The sequence below is a fragment of the Otolemur garnettii genome, unplaced genomic scaffold (assembly GCF_000181295.1).
Source record: "Otolemur garnettii isolate 467f Iridium unplaced genomic scaffold, OtoGar3 scaffold00040, whole genome shotgun sequence".
NCBI classification, from domain to species: Eukaryota; Metazoa; Chordata; class Mammalia; order Primates; family Galagidae; genus Otolemur; species Otolemur garnettii.
The window spans coordinates 7,792,806-7,804,304 of record NW_003852435.1 but is presented as its reverse complement, the minus strand read 5'-3'; the positions used below and the strand labels follow the sequence as shown (position 1 = coordinate 7,804,304).

Sequence of the window (11,499 nt, the reverse complement as noted above, 5' to 3'; positions counted from 1 at the left end):
ATTAGCCTGTTTTTCCACTCTTCAAATATGCGTCTTAGACCTATACAGATCATACATTTTTTACATATACTTCTGTTTAAAACACTAAAGCATTACCAAGAACTACGAACAAACAATTCAATTTCCACATGAAAGCTACTGTACAAAAGTAAAACATTTTAAAAGACCACCAACAGTCCACTTCAATTTTATTTTCCACGAAAACCTGTCAAAGAAGGTATAATTCAAATCACATCAAGCAGTTAACCAACATGATAATGGCATAATGGCACAGATAAGTTTTATAACACTAATTCTAAACTAATATTAATTCATAACTAAAAATATAAAATAAAAACATTTATGTGAGGAACTAAAAGCATTTTCTCACAACAAATGTGACCATTCCTTGAGGTACATATTATATATCAGCAATGTGATTAAACCAATAAGGTTTATAATCCCCTTTTATAAGCAAATGTAATACATACTACTTGTTACTAGGGAATGCCATATAATGTAGGTAAAAAGGCTTTGCAAACTGAAAAGTCCTTTTCAAACATAAGATTATCGCTTAAAACATTTTTATTAAGTAGACTATTAAGTAAATAAAATCAAAAAGTATGAAAGGCAAAAAAAGGGGGAGCCTCATTTATTCATACCAATTCACTCAAATTTACCATAGTTTGAACCGTATTGCTGGGCAGTAAATTCAAAATGAGAACAGAAGAACTACTTCAGGTGTGGTCCATAGATTAATTCTGATCCACAAATTTTGTTACTATTGCATGATAGGATAGGTACAGAAACTGAGGTAAGCATAGAAATTTTTAAAGCAATTATCATACTGCTACAAGATTTTATAGTTTAAAAGACTAATGGGTCTACCGTGTGAGAATCAGAACTAGACCAGTTTTAGAATCACTTTCAGCAAAATGTGATACTGATGTTCCTGGAAACCAAGGACATAATGTGTCCTCATCAGGGAATTGACTCCATGGCTGTCTGCTACCCTCCTTTCAAGTAGCTAACACCCAGATGTGACAGCTACTTTCCTATGACCATGAAGATGAGGACAATGCCCTAAAGTAGTGCTTCTCAAACTTTAATGTGCAAAACAATCACTGAGAGAATATCATTAAAATCCAGACATTGATTTAGTAGGTCCCTGATGAAGATTAAATATTTCTAACAAGCTACCAAATGATGTCAATGCTGCTGGTCTATGGACCAACCTGGAGTACCAAGGGGTAAAGGGTAGGGTGGAAGGAACGTGGGTCCCTAAATGACAGCACAAAGCACAAATGTCTCACTTTCTGGGTATTTTTAAGACAGAGGGGGGAAATGGCTATGTCCTTCAAGCTTCTGTATGTGAAGTCTCTGTTACATAAGCCCAGCTCTCAACCTAACTAATGCAGGGCATTTTTTGTAAATACAGTAGAACCTCCATATTTAAAAACCACCTTAAGTTGACCTAATTTTCATAGACCAGGCATGCACCATATATACATATCAACAGTAGGCCTAGTTCCTTATGTTAACCACCTCTTTATGTTGACCAGTTGGTTACAGACTCTTGAGTGGTCAACTTACAGAGGTTCTATTGTGTGAGAAATATGTACACTGGGCCCGTTTTGCATTTAATGTGTTTCTGCATTTTGCATAAAACATTATCCAGATAAACGCTTATTCTCATAAGTAGAAACTGGTAAAAATTTAAGGGTTCTGTTGTCCTTTTAAGATAACCAGACTTCAGTATGCACACCATGATTTTTGTCACATGTCATTAAGTCAATTCTTATTACCTGGTACCTATTAAAATACATGTCACCAAAACATACTCTTTTCATAATATCAAATCAAAAATCTCTACTTGTTTTTGAGGTACATTTTTAAAAATTTTTTTACTTTAGAATACTATGGGGTTACACACTGTGGTTATGTAGTTTGTTTCTGTATATGTTAAGTCAAGGTTCTAAGTGTGTCCTTCACTCAGAAAGTGTGCAATGTACCCGTTGGATGTACCCACAGGTACACTGCAACAACCAAAATAACTTCAAACTGTAGATTCTGATGGAGGCTAGGGACAAACCCTACCCCATCCATACTCAAAAAGCAACATCAAGGAAAGAAGTCAGACTAACCCAATCATAGAAGAATCACATTATTACTCAATTTAGAATGAAACTAGAGTGGTGTCCAACCTGCAGGACATGGGTAGCATGCTAATTTGGTTAGAACTTTATCTGCTTCTCTGTGATGTTGGATATCACAAAAAGTATACACAGACTTTTTTTTTTTTTTTGCTAATCATGTGTTGTGTTTATTTCATGTGTGGTCCAAGACAACTCTTACTCTTCCAATGGGCAGCAGAGAAAAAAAAAAGGTTGGACACCCCTGTTAACTAAGCAGGTTGTCAGGAGAAAAGATCATGGCAAACCCCTAATAATGGTAAAATCATCTTTTACCAAGACAAGAACTGTGGTAAGGGCCTAAACTTTGCAAAGGCACAGACATAACTAAAAATAATAATAATCACCAGCCACTGTTCCCTAGTTTGCTTTCCCATAACACAGCTGATGGTGATAAAGACTCTTAACTTTCTTTGTCAAAACCTAAGGCTAGTTTTTGAGATACCTTCTAGGCCCTGCATCATGATGGAAAGGCTGACCAGTGGCCCACATGGAGAAATCAACTCAACTGTTATCCAGACCCCCACTCAAGAACAGACTTGTCCCAAAGTTAGACAAGGACGATTTCTATACCCTGTGGTTCCACCCTGACCTCAATTAGCAGATTCAATTGCCTAGCCTTGTATCCACCAAACTATCTTTAAAAAGCCTTTCTCCCAAATTTTTGATGATGGATTTTAAAAACTTCCCCCATATCCTGGCATGGCACCTGCATTATTAAACACTTTCTTTGCTGTAAACCCTGCCATCTCAGTGTACTGGCTTCCTCGAGTATGAGGCAATGAACCTGGTTGGGCTGTAATGAAAGAAGCCGCTACACACAGGCAGAAAGGATTACTAGTACTTGCCATTCTGTGTGTGGTAAACAGAGCCGGCATATCAAGAAGTCGTCTAATTTACATACCTTGTGTCCTAACCAATAACTTACACATACTCCTGTTTGGTGTTTATAATTTTAAGTGCTCAGCAATGTCCTTAGGGTGGAACTCCTTTATCAGTGGATTGAAATTCTATGCCAACTTACTAGACTACAAGGTGCCTATATGCCTACTTCTTTGCCTAGTCAGAGGCATGCCCTAGCATGAATTTCAATCTCATCATCCTGACTCCTTTCTGATCAAAGACTCTAAGATATAAGCAACATCAAAAAAGAATTTGTAGGGCTGGGTGTAATGGCTCATGCCTGTAATCCTAGGACGTGTCTCTGGGAGGCCATGTCTCTGAGATGTACACTTTGGGAGGCTGAGGCAGGTGAACTGCCTAAGCTCACAGGTTCAAGACCAGCCTGAGCAAGAGCGAGACCTCATCTCTAAAAAATAGCTGGGCATCATGGTGGGCAGCTATAGTCTCAGCTACTTGGGAGGCTGAGGCAAAAGAATCCCTTGAGCCCAAGAGTTTGAGGTTGCTGTGAGCTATGACATCACAGCATTCTACCAAGAGTGACAAAGTGAGACTCTGTCTCAAAAAAAAAAAAAAAAAGATAAAAGAATTTGTAGCATATCTCATAAAACAAATGTGGTAGACAGGAAAAAATATACTAACTTAACAAATTTCTGAAAATAGTTTCTATTAAATTGTTTGGAAAGAAGATCCTACAGAGATAGTTGGTTGAGTCCAGTAAAGAAATTTTATCAACATAATTCAAAATTTACTTACAACTCAATACAAACACATACTTTTAAGTGTTACCATTATCCACATCATTACTTGTATCTCGTAACAGTTGAATTCTATAAACAAATTATAAAAATATCAATAGGGAAAGCTTCCTGCAACAGGTTATTTCCCTGAATGTCTATACAAATTTTTTTAAATGTTTATATTTTAAACAGGGATGTCCAACCTTTTTATTTCCTCTGCTGCAAATTGAAAGAATAAGAGTTGTTGTGGGCCACACATTAAATACACAAACACTAACAAACACTGACCAGCAGCAAAAAAAAAAAGTTCCCTGCATACTTTTTGTGATTATCCAACACCATATAAGCAAAAAGTCCTCGCAAAATCAGCACTGGGCCCATGAGCCACAGGTTGAGAACCCCTATTTTACATATTCATTTCAAAAATAACCAATAACAATTTTCTACTCTACAAAAAGCTTAGAAAAGCTGCATGTTCTTTGAGGAAACAAATGCAAAATGAAGAAAGATATCAAGATCAACTAACATGACCTAATATTTACTCTATAAGTATTTAAGTGTCTACTTTGCACCTCCAGAAGTATTAAAAGACTTGGTCTTTGTCTTACAGAAGCTTACAAATTCATAAGGCATAAATCAAATATTTTGACAAGTTAAAAAAGCCAAAAATTCATTTATTCCTTTGGATCTAAATATGGAATATATTTACAGTAAGGAAAAAATTATTAACTTTCTCCCAAAAATCTATCAACTTTCTGGACACTTAAACCTACACATATCTCTATTTCACTTACAAAAAACAAAATCTCAACTTAATCCATTCCAAATCCATTATAAAATACTGGCTGAATTTATTTAGCAAGTTTTTCCATCATACAAATATTTAATGTTTCACATTAGGTATTTTACAAAATTCACCTTTACTAATTCTAAAATTCTTCATGTTCCACTTAAGAATTTAGTAATATAAAAATGTCTTTTCTTCACATCTTCATGTAATATCCATGACAGACTGTCCACTGAAAAGCTACAGCTTAATCTTATTTGCATTTTATATTTAGAGGAATATAAAGGAAGATATGGAGGAATTTTTTGAAAAGAAATTCAGAAATACGAATTTATAAAGAATGTTTTAAAAACTTCTCTAAGTCTCTAATACCAGTAAGTCAATAAAGTAATACTGAACTAATCAAATATTATCTTACCAAAGAACTCTTAAAGATATGTTCATCTTCTCTTCTTAGAGAAGTCAATGATTTTTTTTTCTTTTTTTTTTTTTGCAGTTTTTGGCCAGGGCTGGGTTTGAGCCTGCCACCTCCAGTATATGGAGCTGGTGCCCTAGTCCTCTGAGCCACAGGGACTACCCCTTGAGAAGCCAATGATTTTTATAACATTTTCTAGGCCTTTTTTCCCTATCCTGCAGCTCTTTAAAGACTAATACACTTCTAAAAATCCTGAAATTTCTCAATAAACCTACTCTTACTTAAAATTTAGTCCTTAGATCAATGGTGTCCAACAGAAGAAAGCTACATTGGCAGACTTTGAAATTTTCTAGTAGTCACATTTTAAAAAGTAAAAAGAAACAAGTAAATTAGTAACATATTTTAATGTAATACATTGAAAATATATAATCAATATAAAAATTATTGAGATCTTTATATTTATTTTGTACTGTCTTCCAAACCCAGTGAGTATTTACACTGTACCTCTGAACTTGGACGAATCACATTTCAAGTTTTCAATAACCACATGTTTCTAAGGACTACCATCCTAGACAGTTGTAGCTTTAGATCAGGAGTCCTCAAACTTTTTCAACAGGGGACCAGTTCACTGTCCCTCAGACTGTTGGAGGGCCAGACTGCGGGCCCTGGGAGGAGTCAGCTGCTAGGAAGGACAGGCAGCAGTGGCAAAAACACCCGGCGGACAGGATAAATGTCCTAGGTGGGCTGCATGTGGCCTGTGGGCCGTAGTTTGCGGACACCTGCTTTAGATGATCTCATTCATACACTGCTTCAAACACCAGCTACAACCAAATAACTCCAAATTTATACCTGTGCCCTAGTCTTCTCTTCTCCATGCAAGATTTCCTAATACCTAGCTAACATCTTAGATGACTTCAAGGAACCTCACACTCAAATAATGTCCAATTTTGATTCAGGACCCATACACACTCAAAAAATGTGTTGGTCTTCTAATAGTTTCTAATTGAATTGAATTCTAATTGATTTGAGTACAGAAGCCCAAAACCTAGAAATCAACACCTTGACAACTTTATTGTCACACCTATATCCAATCCATCAAAAGGTTCTGCCCATTTATCTTCCAAATATCTCTCAAATCAATTTACATCTCTCCATCTCAACCACTCCTGCCCAGCTCTATCTTCTTCAATGCAAGCATATTTCAAAACTTAACTATGATGTTATCCCATCCTAATTAAAACTCTTCAACTGATTTCTATTACCTCTAAAATAAAAACAAAACAAAACATGGTCAATAAGGTCCTAGCTACATGATCCAGTCCCTAAGTATCATTTAGCCCCACATCACTTCCCTGTCTCTGTCTTGCCTTTGAGCCTCCATGGTCCTTCAGACCTTTGTACTCACCATGCTCCTTACTGACATATGAGTTTTGTAGATGCTGCTCTCCCCCCTTACTTTATGTAGTTAATTTCCACTCATCCTCTAGATCTCAGGAAAACATTCTCTGAACACCATGATGAGGCCAAACTCCCCTTTTATAAGCACATATGAATCTGAATAATGTCTCTTTTCTCTAGTATATTTAAAAGATGCAATACATGTGAATTTGTAATTGATGGCTTTTTCCCATAGGCCTGCATCTGACTGTCCTTAATACATGTCACAATATTGTGTTCAATAATTATTAAATGAGTACACTGATGAATCTGCCTCATTTTCCTAGACAAAATATTGAGAGAAGACATATACAAAAATCTTGCTTATACAAGTTTTCCAGACTTATGAAGTCTGGGTTAATTGTTCTCAGATGTATTTCAACATCATCCTGCAAGAAAAATACCAGTGGAGAGTATGTTTATAGACTGCATGACTTAAACATCACCCTGTCCCAGGAACACACATAGTGCCTTGCATATAGGAGGCATAAATATTTACTAAATGTGTATCAGTATACATGGTATGGTATAAGGTTACATATGTGTCTGCATTATGACTTATTATTATAAAGATTATACCTTCAATAGCACTACACTGAGATGAGGGCAGCTATTTACACTACATTGATTAAAGGCTATAAAGTGGAACACATGAGAAGTGCATATGCCCACAAACATACACTGACTCACTCTCATCCAGGAAAGGCTCCAGGGCTAAGGTACATTAAGGGTCTTGGTCCTGCCCTGGAGCATGATGTGTTTCTTTCCTCTTCTCCATCTACACCTGTTTCTTTTCTACTGTCAGTACCTTTAATTTGACACCCTTCATAATACCTTACATTACCACCCCCACGCTTCTTGCCCTCTTTCTCTTCTTTGTTGCTTTATGACTTTACAAGTATTTCTTAAATTTCTATATGAAATGTTTTACATTGCTGGGAGTACAGTCTGCTTCTTCCAAAAATTATCTTGAGATAAAGTATTCTTCAGCTACTTCCAGATCCTAGACCTTTCAACAAGAAAAAATTTCTAGATTGATGGGACTCAACTGTCAAATGATAAGTCAAATACCAATATTTCTCCTTTGTCAAGAGGAGAAAATATGTGCCAAAAAAGTTGATATAGTCATATTTTTATGGTTCTTGAAATGTTACTATACAATTTTTAGTTGATTTAGCAAATGCTAAATGTATGAAAGGAGAAAATTACTTTCAACCTGCTGAAGTAGCAAATTTCTTTTTATACCTCCTGTATATTTGAGGCAGTCAAGTCTATAGGCTATTAAGACTAGATTTATAAGTTAGTCACCAAAAAAATCACTGGAAACAGCACCTTGAAACCTAAACACCTGCACAGTTTAACAGACTATCCAGTCGTTTTGAGCAGTTTACAACAGCAGTAGAAGCTACAAAGCAATGTGGAACATATTTTGAGACACAAGGTCAACAAGACTTATTACATTTGAACACTTTAATATATAAACAATGTAAATAAGAGAGAAAGCTACAAATGTTCATTTAAAAATTTTCAGTTAGAAGGATGCTCCAAATAAGCTCCCCTGAAAACTAAATAATTTTGATTTCTTCTAGTATCCCTCAGTATCTAAAAAATGTTTTAATGGTTCTGATCTTCTCCAAAAAAGTGAACCAAGAGTACTTATAGTAAAGTAGTAATAAAAAAGTATTTTATAATTCTAGATAATAAAAAAACCTATACTTAATAAGCAACTTTATAAAGAACTACCATTATTCTCTACAAATATATCTATTCCTAACAGTTATGCTGGAATAATACGAGGAAGCAAAACTTCTAATAATGCTCACTATATGCATAAACTCATAATGTATGTCTAATATCACTATTATAAGAAGTTATATTGATGCTACTGCAAAGACTGTACTGCTGCTGCTACAAAATGTTTCTCATCTGAAGACTGAGATCATTCACCACCAATCTCCTAGGAAACAGGTGTGTCTCTCAGAAAACTGAAATCAAACAAGCAAGAAAAGCACAGAGGTGGGGTACAGAATAGGAATCTTTTTTGGTCTTTATCAACAACATGTCTGAGAAGCTTCTATGTGATGGGATGTAAAAAGAATGCATCTGATCCCCTCCATCTGAGGACAGGTCAGAAACTTGGAATTAGAAAGTCTAACAAAATGCCCTGCAGTTGCTCCATGTCTTTGTGGTAGCTATCTTAGGTAACATGTGGAAAAGAGCAGGTCCTTCAAGACAAGAGGACAATAATCAATCCATAACTCATAGTGCCATTTTGCTTTTTTTTTCCATTAACCCATGACTGTTCTCTAGTTCTACATTTTGTCAAAGACTTTCATCAGCTTTAGCCTTTATTAGTTGTTCAAAGGGGAGTTAGGTATGCACCTGGGCCAGACAATATTATCATGGTGATAACACCTATAATCAAAGACACATAACCATAAAGAGGAAGCTGGAATTCAAGGAAAATGAGGTGTAAAGAAGACTTTTATGTTTATCCTCTCTATCCCATCTAACCTTGCCCTCCTCAAAACCTGGAGCATCATCTCTGGTTAAACCTCGGATATCAGAAACCTACACTTCCTAATATAGGCTCTCTCAGAATAAAATGGAAACGCTATTTCAACACTACCCTATAGAGTCTTCAACTCAAAACTGTTGAGTAAAACAAAGACACCTAATTTTTCAGATAAAGTCATCCCTTAATATAGTCCCAGGACCCTCAGAGATAACAAAATCATTTACGTGCAAGTCTCTGATATAAAGCAGCCTAATATTAGCATACACCCTACCTACCATCCCTTTCCAGTCACAATAACAGAGCACCCCATGTGGAAGAGGAAACTAAGCATGTGGAACTGAAATGAGTTGGTCAAAGCTCTAAGGTCAGAAATTTTCCAGCCAGTGTTCTTCTCTGCCTTTAAATCTTTGTGATTTCTATATTTTAAGGTAGCAAGACCCTAATTAAAGATCTAATACAACCAACTTGAAAATCTAGGAGATCCTCATGCCTTGTTTGTTGAGGATATATGTACATGAAACTCACAAACTCCCAGAAAGAAAGTCTTATTCCACAGATTACTATAGTCACTGCCATACAGAAGCAGCAGTCTGGTGGAAGAAACATATAAACAGGTAACCTGTAATACAAAGTGGCAAATGCTACAGCTACAATATAACATGACTGACAATTCATAACAATATTACAAGGCCATCTAAATTTTTGTAGGGGGCAGCCTGCAAAATTCTGACTGGTGAGGGCATTCCAAGGTTAACTGCATTAGTCTTTCCTGAGAACCTACAATGTAGTGTATTCTTTAGCACTACAGATACACAGAAAAATAAGATCCAGTTCCCTCCCATAAGGAGTTTAAGAATTCAAAGCAGACAAATTTAGCACACGTTTGGAATCCAAACAATAAAAATAATCTTTCTAGAACAGGAGAGCCCTAAAAGCACTAAAAGACTGAGTTTTTAAATGAAATCATATTGCTAGTTTGAAGAACCAAGGTTCAATCCAATGAGAAATGAGAGAAAACTCAAATAAAAGAGTGATATAAGATTATTCAGGACAGCCTCATGAGGTAAAGAAACTGAAGAGATTCTTTGATCGAAAATAAAACTGAGTGAGATTTTAAAACTACAAGTTGTTATGCCAATGTGTTCTGAGAAAAAAACCGTAGGATCAATTATGCACAAGGATTAAAGCACCAGATCTGAAACGAGGCCCTCGAAGCTCAACATTCAACTCCACCACCTTCTATGTCATTTTGGTAAAGTTACTTAAGAATGCTTTGCCTCAGTCACCTCATCTGTAAAATGGGGTGGATAATATATACCTGTGCCTTTAAACCTAGGCGGGGCGTCCTCAAAACACAGGTGTGACTGTGTCACTCCACTCACCAAACACTTCAATCGCAAAACCAATTCCACATCTTTTAGGCACTAGTAGTACTCCTAATTGAACACCCTCCTGCGTCCAAGAACCATATGGATCTACAGTTCTGTATAACCATAAGCTCTCTGTCTCATTCCCAGCAGTTCTGTGCTAGAAAGCCTTTTCCTCTACATCTTTCAAATCCCACTTCTCTAGGTAACTAACTCTCCCTCCAACTCCACAGCACACTTTTTTGCTCATTTGTACCGTTTACCACCATTTCCCCTAGTTTTGTGTTTGGTCTTTTAATGCCTCCCTCTTTCTTCTCGATAAGGTGGCAATTTCAGAGGGCCAAGGCAAATCTTTGACTGCCTCATTTCAACCCCTTATCCCAGAAAATGCCTATAAAGCTGAGAAAAGCGTTACTGAATCAAGCTGGATGTTTACAACCGTAATGGCCGCAGTTCCAGAAACTGATTAAATGTACATAATTTTTACTGCTTTCGGATCCAAAAATCTTGACATGAAAGGTCTTTGGAAGTCAACACAACGCCATCCTTTTCAGAAAAGTTCTACGGAGCACAAGAGTTCACCCCCACGAGTTGACAATGCGGTCATTCTCAGCTAGAGAAGTTGTGTGTGTGCCGCGGAGGGCAGCTCCACACCGGTCGGTACCGTACTCTGAAATAAGGGCAAAGAGGAGGTGGCTCGGCAGCAGCGCGGGCTGTGCCGCGGACTCCCCCAACTTCCCGGGGACCCGCGGGCTTTGGCCGCGCTCGCCCCTCTCCGCGGCACTTGGTTCTCAAGGCTTCGCCGCCCCGCGTCCCGCCGCAGCAACACTACCCAGGCGGCGACGCAGGCGACGCCGCAGGTCCTCCCGGGCCGCCCGAGCAGGGGCCGCCGCACGCCCTGTCCCGGGCCCCCGGCCTCCACCAGGCCTGCCGCCCGGGGCCCAGGCCGCCGCCGCCACCCGGAGGGGAACTGGGACACTGACTCGGCTCCGCGCGGCGCCAGGGGCGGAGCCGGCCGGGAGGGCCCGAGCAGAGGCCGGGGGCGGACAGCGGCCTCCGCCTACCCCACACGCACCCCACCGCCCCCAACCCCAACCCTCCTTGGTGCCCCGGCCCGCGCCGCGGCCCGGCGGCCGGCGGGACTCACCACTTACCAACCCGCCT

General features: G+C 38.2%; 1 protein-coding gene across 1 annotated transcript in view; it reads right to left on the bottom strand.

Annotated features, from left to right (window-relative positions):
• Positions 1-11,272, bottom strand: part of TDRD3 (tudor domain containing 3) — a 160,173-nt gene extending 148,901 nt beyond the window's left edge. The window contains exon 1 of the mRNA XM_023513424.1: positions 11,168-11,272. The gene's annotated coding sequence lies outside the window, so the exon portion shown is untranslated. The remainder of the gene's footprint in view (positions 1-11,167) is intronic.
• Between the last annotated feature and the right edge of the window lie 227 nt (positions 11,273-11,499).